Consider the following 24,991-nt stretch of genomic DNA (forward strand, 5'->3'; position numbering starts at 1 on the left):
CGCCCGAACAGGGACTTGAACCCTGGGCCCTCAGATTAAAAGTCTGATGCTCTACCGACTGAGCTATCCGGGCTCAGAAAGAAAGTCTACACTGTCGGGATCCTCGCAAGTCACGTGTCTCTTGTGCCGAAGAGCAGTCATACCTGACCCGTCTGGGATGACCACTGACAGACTTTATCCAGAAGCGACGGCACCACTCCCAGTAGAATGAGTGAGAAATACAGCATGACATGGGTAGTTAAGGGGCTCCCACAATCCATCTTTCCTCACATTACTGATTTTTTTCAATAGCATTTTGACCTTTTTTCACATTCAGATTTTTTTCACATTTAATAAAATCTTTCAATCAACAACAGTTGGGGTTAAGGGCCTTGTTCTGGAGCCCCATGGAGTAGGATTCCTCTGCCGACCGTGGGATGTAAACCAGCAACCTTCCAGCCACAGGTGCAGATCCTTAGCCACAGAGCCACCAAATGTGCCAATTCTTTAGAAAGAAGTCCAAAGAATGCAAATTTACTTTTTTAAAATAGCTGTTGTAAATAACATCAGTGGCTATTGAAGAGTACATACAAGCACAGAGACAAGTTAATAAACTTGGAATGACTACTTACAGCTCTGGAAAGACCGAAGATATTGTTTCCGGTTGTTAAGGAACAAGTAATAGGTTTATTCCATGCTGAAAAAAAGAAAACAATGTTTCGGCCGTGGAGCATTCTTCAGGTGTGAGAGAGAAGGCAGTAGGCAAAGGTAATGTAGTGGGAGAACAAAAGCTGGGAGGGAGGAAGGGTGAGAGGCGGGAGCAGGGGACAGAAAGAGAGGCCAATCAAGAGGTGTGAAGTCAGAATAGGTGTTGAGAGGTGTGAAATGAAACTTCCAATGAATGGAGAAAATTTAGTAGAATAGTAGTCTGTCGTTTAGAGAAGGGGGAAGTTGTGATCCTAGCTGCAGGATAAGTTTGGTTTGGTATCGGTAGTCTTTCTAATGTATGAGTTCAGAAAACCATCTTTGAGAACAAAGACGGAGAGATTAGAGTGGTCATGGCCATCAGAGGTTAAATGAGAAACAATGGTTTTTGGAGAGATCTTTAATCTTCACAGCCCTGACATGTTCTCTGAAGCGGTCTCCAAGTCCCCTTCCTGTTTCTCCAATATAGAGAGAAACTGGGCATTTACTGCAAGAGATACAGTAAATAAGGTTGCTGGAGGTACAAGATGCCATCTGGGTGATCCAGAATTGTCCTGAGGGGCCTTGAATGAGTGTGGTGTTGGATGTGTACTTGCAGGCGATACAGCGAGCTCTGTTGCAGGGGAAAGTACCTGGTGTGGAGGGTTGCTGAGGGCGGTCAAGGGAGCTGTGAACAAGAAGGTTGCGCAGATTAGGTGATTGACGATATAAGATGATGGGGCAGTCAGAAAAGAGGGCCCCAATGGAGGGATCATCCTGTAGGATGGAAAAGTTGTCGTTAACAGTCCTGGGGATAGGAAGTGTGTTAGGGAAGCACCAAAGGAATGCGGTTGTTACGGTGGGAGTTCCTGATTGGGTTGATGGTCCAAGGGGTGTTTTTGGCTCGGGCAAGGGCCCTGTCAATAACACTGCTGGGGTATCCTCTGTTGTTGAAAAAGGAGTACATTTTGAGGGTTTGGTTCTGGAAGTCGATGTCGTCGCTGCATATTTGTTGTAGCCGAAGGAACTGTGAAAAAGGGAGAGAATTTTTAGTATGTTTGGGGTGAAATTAGCTATACAAGAGATAGCTGTATGAAACCGTGGGTTTGTAATAAACAGAAGTGGAGAGTCTGGGGTAGTTGATGGAGAAGTTGATGTCCAGAAACGGAAGAGTAGTGGAAGATATGTTAACCATATATTTGAGGGACAGGTGGAAGTTGGTGAAATGGTGCAGGAAGCACTTAAGCTGATCGTTGGAGCATGTGGCGGCACTGACGCAGTCATCAATATATCGCTTGAAGAGGTCAGGGACATAGCCAGTGTAGCAAGCTAAGAAACGTTCTTCTACCCAGCCAACAAAGATATTGGCATAGCTGGGTCCCATTCTGGTGCCCATGGCAACTCCACTCACCTGTTGGTAAAAAAGATTATTGAAGGAGAATGCATTCAGTGTGAGAACCAGTGTTTCTGGTTGTTGTCCTTTAATTGATCTGCCACCAAAACATTAATCCTAAACAGTCAAACAAGTCCATGTGATGAAAACCTTTATGCTCTTTAATGTTTTTTTATGGATTGTGCATCTGCACTAATTTCCCCCCCTCCTACTCATCAGCTTTTGGATGAGAGATTCTGACCACTGTATAAGATCAGAAGCAATAGAAGAAACGGGCTTCTTTTCTGCTTATTAAACACACTCCTAATGCAAACAACACATTACAAGTACAACGCAAAGGTTGCACCAAATGGGATCAAGCAATTTAAAACATATGTTCAGGGTACAGGAAAGTTGTTATAGAGATGAATGGTATTCATGAAACAAATAATGTTGCAAAAAACTTTGCCAAAAGTCACAACCCATTTAACATTCATCAGACAGGTTGAATCAGTTGGATATCTCTTAGGTTTAAAATGCACTCAACGGCTGTATAATGCAAGCTCAAGAGTCAAAAGAACAATAGTGAACTACAGTTCTTACAATAATAAACAGCCATTTGATCTTGTGAATGATCTATCATACACCCTTGAAATGATGTTACAGATTTGGAAGTTTGCACAGCTTGTAGTCTTTCTAACTCCATGAGACACACAGACAGGGAGAGAAGCTGGGGGTCAGAGCGCAGGGTCAGCCACTGTGCTCTTGTGCCAAACAGGTCATACAAAGACCGCCATTCCTTATATCTTTCCCTGAACCTGTGCGTCACTACCTCACCTTCCAGAAGCAAAATATCGAGCTTCCACACACCCTTCTCCACAGTAACAGCTGTTGGAATAGAAATTGTAAATGACAGTAGACAATGGTCAGAGAAAAAAAAAAACAGGGGTTAGGCCTGCGGTCATGCAAGTAAAATCAAGTACCAAAACAAAATGCGTGAGCCTTGGGTCCCATTAGACTTGTGGCATGTGAAACCTGCCCTCCCCTGACTATGAAGTTTGAAGCCATCTTTCAGTTTAAAATCTTTACATAATGTTTGCAATAATATTGATGATTTATCAAATTGGACCTGTCTCTCGCCCGTTATTCTGCCTTCTCTTTCTAAAAGAGAATTAAAATCCCATCCCAATAAATATACTCAGTTCCTGAATTAGGACATATCTGTCATGTGAGCAACTCAGACAATATATATTTAAGCGTTTAAATTAGACATTCATGAAACCCAGATATACCACCAGTGCTCTCCCTGGTTTCATTACAAGGTGCTGTCGTACCTCTACCATCTTATTTTTAATTAGAACAGCTATACCATCAGATTTATTTTCTTTGGACCCACACCAGGTTGATCGGCCCAATGTCCACAGTTCTTCCATATCCTTATAGCAGTTTTTAAAGGGTAACCCACACTCCTGTAACAACACAATATCAGCAGTTACCTTCCTCACAAATGATAATATAGTCCTTGCCCTTAACTTGGAGCGAATGCTTCTCACATTTATGGACACAATATTAAGAGCCATACTTAAAGTAGGACCAGGGGAGACTAAAAGATCTGGCTACAATCATTCAAGTGTATAGACACCTACTATACAGGCCTCCCCCCCCCACTTTTGCTTTAATTGTCTCCTCCTCCACCACCCCCACAATCCATAGGATATTTCTCCACCTGCCATCCTTGAGTCTCTGGTTCTGAAGCTTGGTCAGTAAGATCACATATATTGGAGACATCTAAACCCATGGGAGAACCTACCTGAGGACTTGGAAAATGATCTTCCCTCACTCTGCTCGGAGTTAAATCATTTTCTAAATCCAATGTCTCTTTTAGACTGCACCCACTGTTCTGTACATTTCATTTGAGCACTTTCAGTCTCCACAGGTGGCAGGCTATTGGAAGAGATGCTACCAATCAAATCAGATTCCACCTCACTTTTTGCAACATTATCATTCTCTTCTACCTCAGCCTCATCTCCTTCACTCCATTCTGAACCCTCGCTCTCTTTTTCACCACTTTCTTCAACGTCAACCACATCCAGTTCCTGATCCAGAACCACTGCTCCAGCCCTAAATACCTCTTCAAACTCTTCCTGTTTTTGCATCGGTCTTACCAGTTTTGTTCTATTTGCAAAGGAATTTGGACAGTCTTTAAACACATGACCTTCACACTCACAGAGATTACATTTCCTCACGCTTGTACATTCAGTATATGCATGTCCAGTTTCCTTGCACTTACCACACACCACCTTTGTACAGGCATCCACAAAGTGACCCAGCTCCCCACATCTCCTGCACGGTTTTGGCTGCCCTTGGTAGAACACAAGGCCTCTATTTTCACATAATCCAATCAAAGAAGGAATGTGTTTAAATCCACCATAACCATTTTTTGTCTTCATGCAATGAAACAGGTACTCTCCATGAACAGTTCCAGATGCCATCATCATCCAAGACTTTCTGAAGCTCACCTTTCACTAAACAATACTTAGACAACCATGTCACAACATCTTCCTTCATCACCATCTCATTAAACATGCGAACAATCACAGTCCTATTAATCAATAATAATTGCTTACACTTATATAGCGCTTTTCTGGACACTCCACTCAAAGCACTTTACAGGTAATAGGGACTCCCCTCCACCACCACCAATGTGCAGCATCCACCTGGATGATGCGACAGCAGCAATAGTGCGCCAGAACGCTCACCACACATCAGCTCTCAGTGGGGAGGAGAGCAGAGTAATGTAGCCAATTCATAGAGGGGGATTATTAGGAGGCCATCATTGGTAAGGGCCAATGGGAAATTTGGTCAGGATGCCGGGGTTACACCCCTACTCTTTTCGAGAAACGCCCTGGGATTTTTAATGACCCCAGAGAGTCAGGACCTCGGTTTTACGTCTCATCCGAAGGACGGCGCCTGTTTACAGTATAGTGTCCCCGTCACTATACTGGGGCATTAGGACCCACACAGACCACAGGGTGAGCGCCCCCTGCTGGCACCACTAACACCTCTTCCAGCAGCAACCTTGGTTTTTCCCAGGAGGTCTCCCCTCCAGGTACTGACCAGGCTCACACCACATTAGAAAGATCCATCAGCTTCTGCCATTCAAACATTCTAATTAGGCCCACATCTTTTTTTCTCCTCTATTTTCATCCAAAATTCTTCCAGTAACTTCGCCGATTGAAACTAATGTCAAAACCAATTCCCTTCAGAAAAGTGATTAAGCATTTGACATCTAATGCCTTAATCCTTTCTGTAACACCTTCCTTAAAAAGTCCAACCGTGAAATATCACCCGAGTGAGCCGAACCCTCACCACCCTTATTCACCAAACGTGCGCAAAAGTAACGGCGCATGCCGAATCTACAGGCCGCCATGGCCGTTACAAATGTGTCAAAAGCAAACTAAACCTAAACCGAAACCTCTTCTGTGCACCAAACTCCCCAAAACCCTATTCCCTTAATCTTACACTTATACAAAAACTCCACTCTCGACTTCTGGGTTTAACCCTTTACATCGCCAACGCTGGTTAGAGATTCAGTGTGTCCCAGGCTCAGCGGTTATATAGGACAGGACTCGGTGAGCTGCAGGGGAAACTCGTTGTTCTGCGCTCCCCGTGCGGAATGCGCGTCTCCACCCTCCAGACTCGTCACACCGCCTTCATACTCTACAGCGGGAAAAAAAACTCCCTTTACTGTCTTCATACAGTACATCCCTCTTAAATCCCAGAAACACAGAAACTCCGGGGCGTTTCTGTGAGTCAGTACCGGGTTTCTCTGTTCGAGGTTACAAGCAGAAACAATAAAAGCGCTGAAAGCAGGAAGTTATTTCTGCTCGTAGGCATAAACGTACAAATAAATTTTCTGATTCCTAAAACCTAATAAAATCCATGTACAGTGCCTTGCGAAAGTATTCGGCCCCCTTGAACTTTTCAACCTTTTGCCACATTTCAGGCTTCAAACATAAAGATATAAATTTTTTATTTTATGTGAAGAATCACCAACAAGTGGGACACAATTGTGAAGTGGAACGAAATCTATTGGATTTTTGAAACTTTTTTAACTAATAAAAAAATGAAAAGCGGGGCGTGCAAAATTATTCGGCCCCTTTACTTTCAGTGCAGCAAACTCACTCCAGAAGTTCAGCGAGGATCTCTGAATGATCCAATGTTGTCCTAAATGACTGATGGTGATAAATAGAATCCACCTGTGTGTAATCAAGTCTCTGTATAAATGCACCTGCTCTGTGATAGTCTCAAGGTTCTGTTGAAAGCGCAGAGAGCATCATGAAGACCAAGGAACACACCAGGCAGGTCCGTAATACTGTTGTGGAGAAGTTTAAAGCCGGATTTGGATACAAAAAGATTTCCCAAGCTTCAAACATCCCAAGGAGCACTGTGCAAGCGACCATCTTGAAATGGAAGGAGTATCAGACCACTGCAAATCTACCAAGACCTGGCCGTCCCTCTAAACTTTCAGCTCAGACAAGGAGAAGACTGATCAGAGATGCAGCCAAGAGGCCCATGATCACTCTGGATGAACTGCAGAGAACTACAGCTGAGGTGGGAGAGTCTGTCCATAGGACAACAATCAGTCTTACACTGCACAAATCTGGCCTTTATGGAAGAGTGGCAAGAAGAAAGCCATTTCTCAAAGATATACATAAAAAGTCTCGTCTAAAGTTTGCCACAAGCCACCTGGGAGACACCCCAAACATGTGGAAGAAGGTGCTCTGGTCAGATGAAATCAAAATCGAACTTTTTGGCCACAATGCAAAACGATATGTTTGGCGTAAAAGCAACACAGCTCATCACCCTCAACACACCATCCCCACTGTCAAACATGGTGGTGGCAGCATCATGGTTTGGGCCTGCTTTTCTTCAGCAGGGACAGGGAAGATGGTTACAATTGAGGGGAAGATGGATGCAGCCAAATACAGGACCATTCTGGATGAAAACCTGTTGGAGTCTGCAAAAGACCTGAGACTGGGACGGAGATTTATCTTCCAACAAGACAATGATCCCAAACATACAGCAAAATCTACAAAGGAATGGTTCACAAATAAACGTATCCAGGTGTTTGAATGGCCAAGTCAAAGTCCAGACCTGAATCCAATCGAGAATCTGTGGAAAGAGCTGAAAACTGCTGTTCACAAACGCTCTCCATCCAACCTCACTGAGCTCGAGCTGTTTTGCAAGGAAGAATGGGCAAGAATTTCAGTCTCTCGATGTGCAAAACTGATAGAGACATACCCCAAGCAACTTGCAGCTGTAATCGCAGCAAAAGGTGGCTCTACAAAGTATTAACGCAAGGGGGCCGAATAATTTTGCACGCCCCACTTTTCATTTTTTTATTAGTTAAAAAAGTTTCAAAAATCCAATAGATTTCGTTCCACTTCACAATTGTGTCCCACTTGTTGGTGATTCTTCACATAAAATAAAAAATTTATATCTTTATGTTTGAAGCCTGAAATGTGGCAAAAGGTTGAAAAGTTCAAGGGGGCCGAATACTTTCGCAAGGCACTGTAAGTCTCCTTTTCGTCCCCAATGCATATAACTGAATATAAATCAGTCAAGTTCAGCTACTTTTCTGATGTATATGAATACACTAGTTCTGGTGCAGCTGTTACAACAAAGATACTGAAGAACTTTTTTTTCATACGAGCTCTTGCCGTTTTTTAAATTGAATATTTTTTTCATTTCGGTAAATCACACGAAACACCAGCAACACTCATCGTAAGCATCTGACCAATCACATTCCTGAATTTTAAAACCATTTAGTATTTATTTTTAACTTGTTTTATTTATTTTTTAATTTTACACACCTGTTTTAAGTATTCTTGCCATTTTTAGCATATTGTAAGTGGATTTTTTTCAAACATTTTATTTTTTAAATCATATCAACCCATTGTAACTTCCCATTGATAATTCCTGAGCTTTATAACTGTGTATTATTTATTTTTACCTTGTTTTATTTTTTATTATTTTACAGAGCTTTTTAATATATTGTGAGCATTTTAGTGTCATTTTCAAATAGGACTATCAATGCTCTTGACTTTTAAACCTGTATTTATTCTGACATTATTCTCTCCACCTGCAGATGAGGGAGGTATTTGATTTTAAATTTGTTGATTTTGGGGGATAATGTACATTCATTTCCTTGTATGTATCACCAGTGGGAAACTTTTTTTGGATGAATTGCATTTTTGGATGAATTGCAATCTTTACTTCAAGGCCTTCAGACTGATATAGAAATGACGGGAGATTTAAATGACACATTTGATAAATCAGACAGGAACAGCATAACATCTAAAATGGCAGAACCCTCTAAAGTACTGAAAAATTTCCGGCACATTCATAATAAATAAAATGTATTGAATTTGAAGCATAAAATTTGCTTTTTTTCCCACCTCACCTCACCTAATGCTATTGCATTAACGAGGCTGAAGTTGGCTTCTTATTCGCCAGCTTCTTCGCGTTTTTCGTTCCATCTTAAATGCTGCTGTTGTGATGTCATGCCGCCTTTCGCCTGTAGATGGCTCTCTACAGTCATTTTTAAAAATACTTATCCGGATGTATTACTGTACATATCCTCAGTAAAGGGGAATATGTAAGTAGAGACTGTCCAAATTGCATTTTTGTATGAAACACATTTCAGAAACACAACTCACAATAATACAATCTGGCATGTTATACAACGAGTAAATAAGACAAAGGCAAAACATAAGTTCACTGGCACTTTCTGCATATTTTCCACGACCTTGCCTTCTGGTCATAAAAAGTCTCAAACTCTTGGATTTTGCAAGAAATTTTAATATAGCAGTTTTAAATGGGATATTTAGAACATGGCATATGAGAATATATGGTTAACTGAGGATGAGCAGAGGGTGATCACACTTTCTGCTTATTGCTGTGAACCTACCTCCTGGTTATAAAAATGTCTAAAAATTCTGACACAGATGAGTGAGAGACAATGGAAAAGACTATCAAAATCCTGAACTTCAGGACATTGTACTGTACCGTTTTTTAAATACGACCCTCTGAACATGGCATGAGAGAATACATTGTCAAATGGTAAATGCAATGTTTGTTATATTGCTAGGGCCCTCCCTCCTGATTTTAAAATTGTCTCATATTTCTGACATCAAGGTGTGAGACACAATATAACAGACTGTCACAATCCTGAACTTCAGGACATTTTACTGTACCATTTTAAAAATATGACCCTCTGAACATGGCATGGGAGAAAATGGCATGTGAGAATGCATTGGGAAAAGGTGAATGCAATTTCTGCTGATTACAAAATCGTCTCACAATTCTGACACTGAGGTGTGAGACACAATGTAACAGGCACTCATAATCGTGAAGTACAAGAGATTTTACTGTTACGTTTTTTTTAATAATGACCCTCTGAACACAGCATGTGGGGATTTATAGTCAACAAAATAGCACACATTCTGCCAAATTGCTTTGTCCCTCCTTCCTCGTTACCAAAACATCTTAGTATATCGACACTAAGGTAAATATCGGAGTCAACCGATACTGATCAGGGTCTGCTGCTGCTGAGCCCGCAGCCTTCACCATAAGGTCCAATTCCCCAAGCCTGCTGACCATATATGTCTATCCCTTCTCGTCAAAACTCGTATTTTCACAGGGTACCCTTCAGAAATCGCAGTATAGAATGAAAAAAAAAACCTCCAATAGATCTCGGCCGCTGTTGGTGATTTTCCTTTAAAAACAAATGAATGTCTTGAAATTTTACGGAGTGTATCACTTTCACCGAGACCGAGAAGTCTCCACGACCGGTCTTGTACCGCAATGAAATACAGAGCCCGTAGGGGGCAGTAGGCTTGCAAATATAGCTCACTGTGTATATAATGAAGAAGCAGAGATTAGTTCCTCGTCTGCATGTTGCAGAGCCTTACGCTACTCGTACCAGCAGCTGGGGTTTGATCCCTGCACGGGCGATTAGTTGAAAGACCATTTAGCCGGCTGGCTTTTATGTTTCACACTAAATTGAGATCTCGAAACCAAAATAGTTAGAAATATGGAACACAACCGTTGTTCCCCAAGAAGGAAAGCTGTTTTGTACTGACGTCACTCCTTTTGATTTAACCCAGATTGTGAAGACAACTCCGCCCTATCAAAGAAAAATGTTACTCAAAAGTTGGAAAGCACACTCTTAACCCATCTTATATCTGATTCCCGCGATCCGTTCAAAGCTGCTTAGTGTTTCGCAAGCAAATCATTTCAGGGAAGAAACTCAGTTTAGTGAACTACTTTTGTATTTTCACTCATTGAATTTGATATTTGTACTCTCTTTGCATTCTCAGCAATAATAATTCAAAATTACAGTTCGGATTTATTGGAAAACTTCACAAGCATTGTTAGGTTAGGACTTTAAAATTGTATTTTAATATCTTGGTATATTTACCTTCATTTTAATATAGATATAACCATAAATGTTGTTAAGCATATTGTACTTATGTCGTACTTTTTAAAACATTTTAGCTGAGGACGCACAGCGACTATTATACCTTGTGATACATGCAAGACATCTGTAAACAAAGATGTAATTACAATAAAATTGGCAATTAACAGAAAACCACAATTTGTGTAATATTATTCCTCGATATCGATGATCAGTTGAAGGATTTGAAGAAACTATCAAAGAAACAGCAGCAATAGCAGATGATTGGTTTTGAACCCATCTTTACACCTCAATAATCCATTTGTCCTCAAAAAAAGAAAAGACAGGCATGTTTCGAGTCTCATAATTATCCTCCTCTCGATCCAAAAGAAACGTATACCTTTGATTGCTTCTGTAGTATTTTGGATTTTCTTACAAAGATCTCACGAAGTATTGCCAGGATCTATATTTAGCGTTCGGTAGCGATAACACTGCTGATATTGATTGAGTAAAAATCTATGATGTATTGACAGCTTTATCCGAAGCGAGAAGTCCTTGAACGCCGCTTATGAAGTGTTGGGATCCATACCAAGAAATGCCTTTTGTTTTCTCACCCAAAATACTGCTATTGCATTACACATTACATGAACATTACCAGTTTTGGTAGCTTCTGGGTGCGATTTTCCAAAACTGAAACTAATTACAAAATTATTTAAGATGAACCATGTCCAAAAATTGTAAATCAGGATTAATATAATATCAAATGAAATTACTACAGAAGAAAATGTTTAACTGAAATATGAATAAGACTATGCAAGCCTACAAAATAGAACAATTCAATATTTATAACTTATTTTTTTTATATTTTGAGAAATGGGCTCACAAACTGGAAGACACTAACGTTTCTCTTTGTTAGAGTATGTGAATAACAGTTTAACCCCAAATGTCTGTAATTGTGATTTTGTTAAAATTCCAAAAAAGCATCTATCAATACTAAGAAATTATTAAGAAAGGAAGAAATTGTATTTCATAACCTGTAAGACATGAAGACATTTACAGGTTATATCCTTTGCTTTGTCTTTTAACGCAAGCGTTAAAAAACAGCAGTACTGATGATTTTCATGGACTGATGCACACTTGTTCTGTACAACTCCAGTGATAAAACCTTGTCTGTAAAAATTGTAGAATGTAAAAGGGCGAAACAACGCTCCAACCACAGGAATGGTATCATAAAGGATCATTTTCTTATTTAATACATCCTTTTGAGATGCCTTGTCAACGCACACAGACGTTAGAGCTGAACAAATATTTTGTACACAAGACGGCAGTGCGATATTAGTTTTCCTGTCTTCTTGATGGATTCAGAGGTCCTTGCTCACCACATAACTTTACAACTAAGGAACAGTAGCTTGGAAAATACCCAACTCAACAAGTGAGCATGTTGGTTGCTCTTGCTCTGAATGCAAGGAGCTGTTTTTTTTTCGCATTAATCATTATTAACCAGAAACAGCTGCACAACTGGTCGCATTTGTGATTATGTCACTTCTCTGCTTCAGCAAGGTCAATAAAAAACTCTGAAAGTAGTAGAGAAAAACTGAATTAAAATCATATTAGCAATTCTGAGCGATATCTGCATACAGGCAATCCAATAAGAACATTGAAATCTTTGAATATCATCTCTCTATATATTGCGCTGCTTTTTACTTGGAGTAAAACTATTGGATTGGAGGAATGCTAACCGCTGGGTTAAAATGTATTGTTGTTATTTGGAGAAATCAATGAACTCGTGATTTTATATGTTTTAAAAGACGGTCATGCACACAGAAAAAAGACAGTGCTGATTATTTTTCTGGAGACGGAGCACTGATGACCTATCCGAGCCAATTGATAAAGCCCACCCAGTGGATACTCTAGCAGAACGTGGAAGAATGTTCACCATTGTAACCAAGGCAACCACAGGAACAACATCAAGAAGCACAATCAATTCCCCATTTAAATCTTTCGTGTAAGGTATGCTATGTGAAAGTATGAAGTAAATCCTCTGATCTCTTTTGAACATGGACAAGGTATTTCTGATGGAGCGCTATGAGCAAAGATTTAATAAACTACTCCTGCCGATAATTCAGCTTGAAGAAGTAAAAGCCTCACAAACAAAAGCAGCTCGCTACCACAGCCAATATTAAATGTACTTGGTGGCACATTACCATGTGCACTGGCTCAAAAGTGATCTCAGCAGATGTTATTCCCTACGTAAAGCTGAAAGTGCTGATGAGCATTTCCATTGAGAAAAAATAAATCTGCCTTGATGTTAAACATAGAGAGCCTGTCTTTTAGACGTTCTCCCTCTAAACACCTTGTGCAGCCTCCCGACAGACTAACAAAAAGCGCATTTTCACCAACTCAATTTATAATACGCCCCTCAAAACTCACAACCAAATAACAATCCATCCGTATATTTGAATTCCAAGATCCATTCAAGGCAACTTGGCTCTTCGCAAGCAAATAATTTCAGGGAAGAATCTCAGTTTAGTCAACTACTGGTGCATTCAGCACACACCTTGCTTTTGCTTGTCAGGGTGGCCGAGTGGTCTAAGGCGCCAGACTCAAGGATGTGTGTTTTTTCAGCTGGCTTGGGTGTTCTGGTCTCCAAATGGAGGCGTGGGTTCAAACCCCACTCCTGACTGCTTCTGTTTTTACCTCTCTTGAATTGTTCCAGTGCTAGCTGACAGTGAATGACTGAAATATAAAAGCAGCAGAAGAAAGCAAGCAACTCAGTGCAATTTGTGAGTATTCTGCACTGTTAAAATGCACAGGTTTTCATACTTTTTGGAATTTGTAGCTCAAGAAGTGACTCCTGTTTCATTTTCTATTCACCAACTCGATTTGCATTCCGCCCCTCACACCTCACAACAGAATAACAAACGGCTTCATGTGCCACACCATTCCCCTGTAGATTCGGTTTGCACTATGAATTAGGCGACCCCAAATGAAATATTTTAGTGTTGGCTCAAATGTGAGGAATTTCATGAACCCTCAAAAAGGAACGCTTTCAGAGAATGCCAGCAATTCAAAGCGTGTAGGCAGCAATTCTGCAATTTATTTTATCGGGGCTGGTGCTTTCCGAGTCGATGGCTCCGCATTAGAAATGAGAAGTGCTGAACTCTAAACATGTTCTTGCCATTACTGCTACTCCTGCTCCTACTCCTTCGTCCTCGAAAAAAGAAAAGACAGGCATGTTTTGAGTCTCAAAATGATCTTCTGGATCCACAAGAAACATGTAAATTTGATTGATTCCGCAGTATTTTGGATGTACTGTACTTATAACTTCCATCGAAGAGAGATTTCATCAGTTGCATGAAATTGAAACTTTCGACTTTTTGTCTGGTATTGAAAATATGTTAAAAAAAAACATAAACAATTTTCTAATGAACAACTCATGAAGTATTGCCAGGATCTATATTTAGCGTTTGGTAGTGATAACACTGCTGATATTGACTGAGTAGAAATCTATGTTGTATTGACAGCTTTATCTGAAGCAAGAAATCCTAGAACGCCATCTATGAAGTTTTAGGATTCATACCAAAAGATGCCTTTTGTTTCCCACCCCAACTGCTGCTATTGCATTACACATTATGTGAACATTACCAGTTTTGGTAGCTTTGGGGCATGATTTTCCTAAACTGAAACTTATTACAAAATTATTTAAGATGAACCATGTCCAAAAATTGTAAATCAGGACTAATTTTAATATCAAATGAAATTACTACAGAAGAAAAGGTTTGATTTATATAACTTATTTTTTTTATTTTTTTAAATGGGCTCACACATTCAGATTCGTTCTCAGTGGTTCTTGCTCACCAAATAACTTAAAAGCTGAAGAAGAATGCTACGAAAAATACTAATCAAAATACAAAATAATAATCATTATTAACCAGAAACAGCAAAAAAACTGGTCACATTTGTGATTATGTCGCTTCTCTGCTTCAGCAAGGTCAATAAAGGACTCTCTGAAAGTAGTAAAACACTAAAGAACTGCAAAACTGAATTCAGAATCATATTAGGAATTCTGAGTGATGCCTGCTTACATGCAATCCAATACGGATGTTGTCTTTAAATAAGAATTCTCTATGTTTCCCTGCCTTTTCCCTGGAGTGAAACTATTGGATTGAAGGAATTCTTATCACAGGTTTACAAGGTGTCGTTGATATTTGGAGAAATCTATGAACTCGTGATTTTTATATACTTTAAATAACGGCCATACGCACAGAATAAAATGACAGTACTGATGATTTTTTCCTGAGACGAAGCACAGATTATCTTTCCAACACAGCTGATAAAGGCAAGCCAATAGATACTCTAGCAGAACATAAAAAAACAGAATCAATTCCCCACTTAGATCTGACATCTGAGGTATGCAATCAGGACTCTGTATTAGCTACTATTGATCCATGCAGGACACAGCACAATTTGAGCCACCACTTAGACCTGGTGCCCTCTTGTCTTGGATGAGATTGGCACAGCGATTGATTACTGGGGATCATCTTCTTCATCCCTGAACTACCTCACTCACACCGAGATCCCTGGCTGTAGTCCCCTTTACCTAAAGTGGGGTCTCCCTCACTGTCATCCACACTGTATCCAGAAGGTGCCGCATCAGAGAGGAGTCTCCCTGTGAACAGAAGAGCAGGTCAGTAATCTCGCTGTCATTCTGACACATACTGGCTTGTCAGAGACTATTTCTCTTCCAGGTAGTGTTTATTTCTAATGACAAAGGCTAATGCAGGCTGGTACAGAGTGTACTACCAAGTCTTATTTATGATAACTCACCTGACACTGTGTCTGGGCTCTGGGGCACAGTTACAGCATCATCATAGTACTCTGGAGCCTCTTCTTTCACAGAAGTCATCAGCTCTCCTGAAGCACACAGAGACAGTTTTACTGTTACACATCAGATTTAAAATACAGGGGATCAGGCAACCTGATTATATAATACATTTCAAACCCATTCCATTTTTTTAAATTGAGATGGTGACTGACAACAGTGCAGCCTGTATCAGAACAGAGAAGGCAATGCTTTGTATCCTTGTGAAATATTTGAAGAGGAGCTGGACACTGGCAGCAGAATAAACAGACTCAGTGTGATGTGGTCTGCAGTACATAGAGGAGAGAGACTCAGAGTTTCTGGGATTGGTACAAGGTTTCTCTTTGGGACTGGACTGAAATAACCCACCTGACAAGGCATCTGGACTCTGAGGTATAGTTACAGCATCGTCATAGTACTCTGGGGCCTCTTCTTTCACAGAGGACATCAGCTCTCCTAAAGCACACAGAGCAGAGCTTCACTGTCACTGTCACACATCAGAACACTGATTCACTCGGCGTCAACATGACAGAACAGCAATCACTTGAAAACAATGTTCCACACTCCGTAAGCAAGAACTTCAGTGTTTGCAGTCACCCGATATGCCGATAGTCAAAGGAGCGCAAAACACGAAGCGTCAAAAGACAAGATGAGTTGATGGAAAGAGGGTTGAATTGATGAGCACAAAAGTTCAGCTCGTACAATAGGCAACGAAGGTCCCAGCGTCGTCATCGCACTTGAAAGGACTGCCTTGCAGACCAAGGGCAGTGGGCGGTGCCTGGCAAGAGGGGCAGAGGCGTTAAGACATGATGCCGAGAAGCATGAAGCGCGGGGGATTAGCTCAAATGGTAGAGCGCTCGCTTCGCATGCGAGAGATAGCGGGATCGATTCCCGCATCCTCCAGGTCTGAGTTTGGAGCTCTGGGAGCCCGGTGCTCTAATTTAGCCTCTGCGACTTCTGATAGGTGCTCCTCCGTTGTGGAGAGAATGTCCTTCAGTTGTCAAGCGTTGAAGGGCCACACCTCCTTCCCAACCTCAGTCTGCACTGAGTGCGTCTCCAGCATTTTCTCGTCCAGTTTGTCAGCTTAGCAAGTGAGAAGTATATCCGAGTGAAAACAGTGCTGATAATACTCTCACAAATTGTTAGAAGACGTGCTTTTGATCATCGATTGCTTAACAATCACATTTGTTCGACTTGAGCCATCAAGCTCGTAGTTTTCCTTCAAATCTTGAAAGCTCTCAGTGAGAACATCATAGGCTGCAGGACGCCCCGTAACTTGAGTACTTCAACAGAAAGAAGAGCAGACAGCTCCACAAATATGCGAGGCGCAGAGAGCGCAAGGCGAGCCGCACACGTTTCGGTGGCTGAGAGAGGGCAGTTTTTGCTTTTGCATTTCCCAAGTAAGGACGCATGACAACAAGCGATCGCGGTGCTCATCTACGACATAGTGGTGATGAGTTTTCAGTACGTGTTCTTTTGAACGAGCAATGAGGTTGCCGCCTTGGAGAGCTGACTGCACGCTCTCATTGTGCCACGTGATGAGAATTCGCCAGGCTCGTTCAGTCATTAGTCACATTCCATCGTTTGCCATAAGCAGACGCTGCGAAGTGATGTGGATATCAGTTCCCAGTCTTGTGGAAGAGGAGGAAAAGAGCACACGAGGGCTCGTCCGGGAGTTGAACCCGGGACCTCTCGCACCCTAAGCGAGAATCATACCACTAGACCAACGAGCCACGGCAACATTGGCTATTTCAATCTGTCAGTGAGCTTGAGGATGGGGGAGAGGCGTCATTCGCTCGTCCAGTCAGACCTTCATCAATAAGTCAAGAAAGCCGCAATTACACGGCTGCCTTGCAGACGAAGGGCAGTGAACTTTGCCTGGTAAGAGGGGAACAAGTGGCACTAGGTGACGCCGAGGCATAAGCCCCAGCAAGCGGGTTTGGCTTGTATGGTACAGCGCTTGCCTTGCATGTGGGAAGTAGCAGCATCAATTCCTGCGTTCTCTAGGTGTGTGCTTAGAGCTTGATGTGCTGAAAGGTGTCTTTTAGCCTGTGGTCATGCCTTTCATGGAGAGCATCGTGCAGCTGTCAAGCATTTCGCAGCCACGCCCCCTTTTCATCTTCTCTCTGGCTTAAGCGTCTCCGCCACTCTCTCTTGACATTTCATGTCAGCATGTCAGAAGTCCGAGTGACATTTTTAATGGCTGAGTGAGGGCACGATGCTGAAGCAGAGAGGCCACTTCAGCCAGAGAGACTTGTGCTAGGTGAGATCTGAAAGACGGACTCGCAACAGAAACAGACCAAAAAAGTATCGGTGAGATCAAAAGGCAAATGCAACATCCAGCAGAGGGCGTCGCAAGATTAGTGTATAGGTGACTGAAATTCACGTGAGGCAAACTTTCCGACACATGCACTGCAGCCGGCCTCATTGGCGTAGTAGGTAGTGTGTCAATCTCATAATCTGAAGGTCGTGAGTTTGTTCCTCACATGGGGCAGGGTTGCTTCCTCTCTTGCTCTTTTCAGACTCTTGTGCCAACTGTTCACTCATAACCACGTCTGGAATGCGTGACCTTTACACGGGCGAGAAGCAACGCCGCATCCCTTTCCTAAAGAACATTCACATTCAGAAATAAGTCAAGAAATTTGCCATTACTTTCGCTCGCGCTGCTGTCGGCCTGCCCATGTTGCCAAAGAAAGATTCACTCGGCGTCAGCATGACAGAACAGCGATCACTTGAAAACAATGTTCCACACTCCGTAAGCAAGAACTTCAGTGTTTGCAGTCACCCGATATGCCGATAGTCAAAGGAGCACAAAACACGAAGCGTCAAAAGACAAGATGAGTTGATGGAAAGAGCGTTGAATTGATGAGCACAAAAGTTCAGCTCGTACAATAGGCAACGAAGGTCCCAGCGTCGTCATCACACTTGAAAGGACTGCCTTGCAGACTAAGTGCAGTGGGAGGTTGGTGTTTTGAGACGGAGGCATTGGGATGGTGGGCTGAGATCTATTCTTCTTAAGGAATTCTTCATCGTGAAAGATCGGTCCACAGGTCATCCAAAGAACTCAGGGAATCATGTGCTACTGAAGGGAGTGAAGTGCTGAAACACATGACATGCCCCCTTGATCTCACATGCACAATTCTGCTGCAACATGCACAGCTACCGTCCACACCAGGCAGTGGGGCTTCAGCAGAATTTGCTACACCACCTGCAATTACATATCCAGCTGCACACATATACATGGCCCCTCTGTCCTTTTCAGGATCTCAAAAAAAGCAAAAAGCATAGCGTGGTTTTCCTGCCACCTGATTGACCTCATCTCCCTCAGAATATGCCCCGCCACATTCATTGCTGAAGCAGGACGTAGGCTAACGGACATGTCAGAACAGTGAGGTTCAACGATCTCTCCAAAATATTGTGGTTGTAGTGGAAGAGATATGTTTTAAATTGTACCTTGGTATTTCAAACTCTCTCTAGAATGTTTTCCATTTCTATTTTATTTTGACAGGAACTGTTAAAAGGCTAATGACACTAGATGAAAAGAGAAGAAAGAAAACACAACGTTTCAGCCGTGGAGCCTTCTTCAGGTGTGAGGGCTCCACGGCTGAAATGTTGTGTTTTCTTTCTTTTCTTTTAAGCATGGAATAGACCTATTACTTGTTCCTTTGCAGCCTACACATGGTGACGCAGCTCCCCACCTGAACTGCTAATGATACTAGATGCCTGGTAGTTTGTGGTACTTGGTTATTGTCTTATGTTTGCTCAAACTGCATATGTGTTGTAGCGGCGAGGCTTATTAATAAGAAAGAATTAAGTGTTCTGAGCCTTCCCAAATGAGGCCCCATCTCTGTTCATCTCTGTGGTGCAGCCACAGAGAAACTATTCATGCAGGCTGATTTAAGGTTTCCTTTGATAAGGGACAGCTCCCAAAGGGGGATGCACTTAGCTAAGCCTGGCTATCATGATCAATGGTCATCCATTGGCGCCTATCTGTCTAGGGAGTGCCAGATGGACTGCATTCCTAGGTGTCAGGAGTAAATGACTCATATCTCACCTTGATCAACCAATCAGGGACTGGTAGGGCCAAGTAACCCACGTGGGACTCTGATGCCCATGGAACGTTCAGCCAATCAACGAGCTGGAGTTCCTCCAGGTAAAAACAGGCAACACAGAGAGCCTGTAGTAAGATTCAGGAGAATTCTGTGGACTTTTCTAAAGGGAATTCAAAGGAGAATTCCAGGGCAGGACGGCCCAGGAGCAGAAGGCTCCCAAGGGCAGGACATTCTCACAGCGCACCTCCTGACCATCTTGAGACTCAGCCCGGACAACCACGGAACGGCCAGTGTGTCCGAGTGCCAGAACTTTCCTTTGTTCTAAGAGTCTAGAGCGGAGGTTGCCAGAGAGTAACCAGAGGATCCACCCGAGGTTAGCACCAGCAGCAGGCCTCGTGAACAGGTCGGAACTGTGGACAGCTGAATCACTATTCAGAACTAGCGCTTCATCAGGAACGAACCGGTCTTTTTCCTGACTTGCTGGGACCCACAGTCATCTTTTCTCCTGTGCGCAAACTTTGCTAGTTAAAGCCAACACTAACCAGCCGGTCAGTGAGCATCAGCACCACACCGTCACAAGCCGCACAGCACAGCCTGGCACCGAGCCAGAGAGCGCGGATTGGACAGCAACAGCCTGCAACTGTTTCTTTGAGTCTGCAGGAGATCTGAATCCCCAGAGATTGGATGAGTATTCAACTTCACTGCATTACAGCTAGAGAATTCAATTGTTATCCCAACCAGTTGATATCACTTTAATTCCTAAGAGTTATGTACTTGTTTTGAGAATCTAATATAGAAGTTATAACCAAGTTCATTTACGAAACGGTCTAAATGAATGATATATTGAACGTATGTCCTTTTGATATGTGTAACACTTTGTATCTGACTGAATATATACCTTTTGTATTCTGATAACCCTCTCGATAAGATCTGTTAGGTTTATATGCATATTCTATGTATTAATAAATGTATCCTCGTGTATTAGTACCTGTGTGTGTGCGTTGTTCGAGTTATGTCGCATGGTTGGATTCTAAAGCCATCAAAAGAATCAATTTTGTGATTTACTGCTACAATTAATAATTGTCCCAGTAAATGCCCAAACCCTACAGAACTGGTGCCTTCAGAGAGCACACTACAGTGTGATTGCATATTTTTGTGTATTTTCATATGTCAATATTTAATTCACTCACATTCCTTTATGCTTGGAAGGAAGGCAGATTGGATTTGGCACAGGACGCCTGCTCATATATGTTGATCTTTGTTGGGCTGGAAAAACAATGATAAAAAGTGAATGAAAAAAGATCTCTCCAACATTTCCCTTCTCTTGGCCATGGTTACACTGCCCTTTCTTTCCATCTTTTGTCCTTCTACAAAGATTCCAGGGCTCTTTATCCACCATAATATCAGAAGCCAAAAATAACCATCTAATGTGTAAACAGCATTTGTAATGTTGGTAGCTGGAAGAGGTTAAGTATGTTTGCAAGACCTAGTTGATTACACCACAGACTTACCTTGTTTTTTTTCTCTTCTAAAGGCTGTGCTGGACTGTACCACTATCATAGAAGATTTTTTTCAAGACACATCGCAGTTCCATAGTAGAGTTTATCAACAGTAGAATTCCATAGGACATTATTTATCAACATCTAACATTACCCAGTGTGAGACTCTGCCAGTAAACCTCAGAGCATTGAGTTCTCCACTAGTGAAGATGGCTTTCTGAAGTCATGAAATCCACTGCTGGGATGCCTGAGAGACAGTGATTGAATCCTGGCTGGAATTAGGCTCTCTGTTAGTGTTGATCTGTGGGAATTATGTGGTAAAAAGGGAAAACTCCTTTACTTTAGTCACTTTGAAAGTTCAAATGTACAGATCTTCAGAAACCCCAGTCTGAAGGGTGAAGCAGGTTCTGCTCAAGGAGTTGCCTGCGTTTTGCTCCATTCAATCCAAGCAGATAGTCCAACATTTGCCTTTTCTTGGCCATGATTACACTGCCCTTTCTTTCATCTTTGTACTTCTACAAAGATTTCAGGACTCTTAATCCACCATAATATCAGAAGCCAAAATTAACCTTCTAACATGTACAAATCATTTGCAGTGAAAGGAGGTGGAAGGGTTTAAGAATGTTTGTAAGACCTGGTTGATTACCACACATAGACATACTTTGTTGTCAGTTTTTTTTTTTTCTCTTTGAAAGGCTATAGGAGGGGTTTGATGGACTGTACCACTATCATAGAAGATATTTTTCTTCTAAGGACACTTATGTAGCGGCAAGGCGTATTTAAAATACAGGAATTAAGTTTGCTGCTCCCTTGCCAGTCCCTCTCTCCCTCATCTCAGTGCAGCTGGATACAGAGAGGCCATTCCATCTGGTTCACATTTAAGGTGTTTTGCTAGCTGATAGAGTTTCCTGATAAGGAACAGCTCCCAAGGCTGAGATTCACCAGCCACCCTAATAAATGGTCATCTCTGGCGCCTTACTGTCTGGGAGATTCCATGGGAGAGGCTCATCCCAAGGTTTACAACCCTAAGGTCAGAGGTCACTGTTACTCATCCTCCACCTCAATCAGCCAATCAGGAACTGGTAGGGCAGGGTAACCCCACGTGGGTCTCGAATGCCCGCGGAACTTTAAGCCACTGAACTACCGTAGTTCCTCCAGATAAAACAGGCAGCACAATGCCCAGAAGGTGCCCCTAACAAAAAGATCTGCCCAAGGTTAGCCCAGCTGACAGCCTCGTGAACCACCGGTACTCCACCGCCAAAGCTCGCCTGATCAACGAGTGAACTACGGTCGGAACTGTCGACAGCTGAATCTCAGGATTCAGGGCTAGCGCTACATCGGGAACGAACTGGTCTTCTTCCCATCTAAAGAGTGTGACTGGCTTGGACCCGCAGTCACTTTCCATATGCACAAGCTCTGCTAGTTTCAGCCAACACTAACTAGCCGGTCTTCAAAGAGCATCAGCAGCGCATCGCAGCAGGAATCTCTCCCTCCTCTCCTTCTCGCCAGCCGCACCGGCCACTGCCTGGCACCGAGCCAGAGAGTGCCGATTGCACACAGCAACAGCCTGCCACTACTTCTTTGTGTCCGCGGGAGATCTGAATCCACACAGATCGGATGAGTATTCAACATTCTGCATTACAGTTCGAGAATTCAATTGTTACCTCAACCACAATTGATATCAATCTAATACCTATGAGTGATGTACTTGCTTTTGAGTATCTAGTGTAGAAGTTGTAATCCCAGTTCATTTACGAAACAGTCTAAATGAATGGTATACTGAATGTATGTCCCTCTTGGTTTGGAACTCTTCATGATTTAATATATACCTTTTGTATTCTGCTAACCCACACTCTTAAGATCTGTTATGTTTATATGCACATTTTATGTATTAATAAGTGTATTAGTATCTGTGTGTGTGCGTTAATGAGTTAACTCACAAGGTCGGTTTTCTAATAGCCATCAAAGAATCATTTTGTGACTTACTGCTACAATTAATAATTGTCCCAGTAAATACACAAAACCCCTACACATTCATGGAAACCAATATTTACCTGCTAATCCAGAATGCAGCAGAGAACAGTTGGACAGAAGGTTAGTATTTGTCGATACTGCATCACAGAAGTCAGTCTCTTCCCCCTCATTATGCAGGCTGACTTGTTGAACGATGAACTGTCCTCCAGTGACTGTCAGCTGCAATCACTGACTCAGACATGGTGTTGATCCATTGATGGCACTTTGGCTGATTTGGTTAACATGCTTTCCTCTTAAAACAGGAGATGCTGAGTTCAAATCCCAGCAGTGCTTGTCTTACAAAATGAATCACTATGGATGATTACGTACAGCTTGATTTTGTTTAACGCAAGTTTTCATTTTCTTTCTGGAACAACTTGCTTTTCATGAAATTCATACAGCTTGTGAAAGATGAAATACAAATCTTGCCTTGTATATCGCAGGCTGGTAAGAAAAAAGCATTATTTTCTTTTTTTAAGCTTGCAAATGGAGAAAAGGGACACATGTGAGTCTCTGTTAATTGAAAGGTTAGTGGTTTGAGCCCACCCAGAAATGCACTTCTCATTATTGCAATGTAAACCTCATCTCTACTTATTCGGATTTCTTAGCAAAACCTTAACCCACTTGATATTTGCAAGACATGTGAATGTTTTTGTTAAACAATTAAGTATGTAAGTCAATATCACTGGGAATGGCCAATAATGACCAACATTCAAGGACATCATATTCAGCCAAGGACTGAACGGCTGGCAGAAGAATTCATTTATGCTCTTGATGCATCCTTAGTTAGAATATTTAAAATTACGACACAGATTTGTTGGAGAACTTGACAAGCAAAAAAGACAGTTGGACAGCATGATTATGTTAGGACTGTACATTTGTATTTTAATACTTTTGTATATTTATCTTAATTTTAATATACATGTAACCATAAGTGCTGTTCTATGTAAATAAATTTTGTTGTATTTTATCATATTTTAGCTGAGGGCACAAGGGGGTATATTATACCTTTCGAAACTTCCAAGACAACTACAGTATAACAGAGGCTCATACTTTAATATAATTTGCTTTAAAAGAAAACCACAATTTGTACGATATCATCCCTCAATATCGACGTTCAAATGAAGGATTTAAAGAAGCAACAGCGATAGGAGAGTACATTGATTTTGGACCAATGTTTGCATCTGAACAATCCTTCCTCCTGGAAAGAAGAAAAAACAGGTATGTTTTGAGTCTCATGATGATGCTCTTCTGGATAAAAAAAACAGTGCAAATTTGTTTCGGATGTATTTTAGATAAAATTATAACTGTCATCGAAGAGAACTTTGATCAGTTGAATGCAGTTGAAACTTTTGACATTTTATATGATGACAGGACGTACATTTAGGACTCAGTACCGATAACGCTGCTGCTATTGATGGAGTAGAAATAAGTGTATTGGCAATTTTATCTGAGGCAAGAAGTACTAGAACACCTCCTATAAAAATGTTAGGATTCAGAGCAAGAAATATTTTTCCACTTCACCCAATGGTATTGCATTAACGAGGCTGAAGCTGGCTTCTTATTCGCCAGCTTCTTCTTCTGCCTTAAATGCTGCTGCTGTGATGTTATGCCGCCTTTCGCCTGTAGATGGCTCTTTACAGTAATTTTTAAAAGTACTAATCGGGATGGATTACTGTATTTATCCTCAGTAAATGGGAATATGTAAGTAGTGACTATCCAAATAACATTTTTGTGTGAAACACATTTCAGAAAATTGTAAACCAATTTTCAAAACTCACAGTAACACAAACACAATAAGTAAATAAGACAAAACAGAAGTTCACAGGCACTTTCTGCATATTTACCACGACCTTGCCTTCTGACCATAAAAAGTCTTAAAATCTTGCATTTTACAAGAACTTTTTAATATAAATGGGACGTCTAGAACATGGCATATGAGAATATATGGTTAACCGAGGATGAGCAACGGGTGATGGCACTTTCTGCTTCTTGCTATAAACCTACCCCCTGGTTATAAAAACATCTAAAAATTCTGACACTGAGGTGTGAGAGACAATGGAACAGACT

General features: G+C 41.6%; 4 non-coding genes across 4 annotated transcripts; 2 read left to right on the top strand and 2 right to left on the bottom strand.

Moving 5' to 3' along the window:
• On the bottom strand, positions 1 to 73 carry trnak-uuu (transfer RNA lysine (anticodon UUU)). The gene has a single exon. It is a non-coding gene; the product is annotated as a tRNA-Lys (tRNA).
• Positions 74 to 13,066: 12,993 nt separating this feature from the next.
• Positions 13,067 to 13,179, top strand: trnal-caa (transfer RNA leucine (anticodon CAA)). Its single transcript has 2 exons — positions 13,067 to 13,104; positions 13,134 to 13,179. It is a non-coding gene; the product is annotated as a tRNA-Leu (tRNA).
• A 3,008-nt stretch (positions 13,180 to 16,187) lies between these two features.
• On the top strand, positions 16,188 to 16,260 carry trnaa-cgc (transfer RNA alanine (anticodon CGC)). The gene has a single exon. It is a non-coding gene; the product is annotated as a tRNA-Ala (tRNA).
• Positions 16,261 to 17,018: 758 nt separating this feature from the next.
• Positions 17,019 to 17,090, bottom strand: trnap-agg (transfer RNA proline (anticodon AGG)). Its single transcript has one exon. It is a non-coding gene; the product is annotated as a tRNA-Pro (tRNA).
• Between the last annotated feature and the right edge of the window lie 7,901 nt (positions 17,091 to 24,991).

The sequence above is a fragment of the Atractosteus spatula genome (assembly GCF_055471065.1).
Source record: "Atractosteus spatula isolate fAtrSpa1 chromosome 10 unlocalized genomic scaffold, fAtrSpa1.hap1 SUPER_10_unloc_5, whole genome shotgun sequence".
Lineage (NCBI taxonomy): Eukaryota > Metazoa > Chordata > Actinopteri > Semionotiformes > Lepisosteidae > Atractosteus > Atractosteus spatula.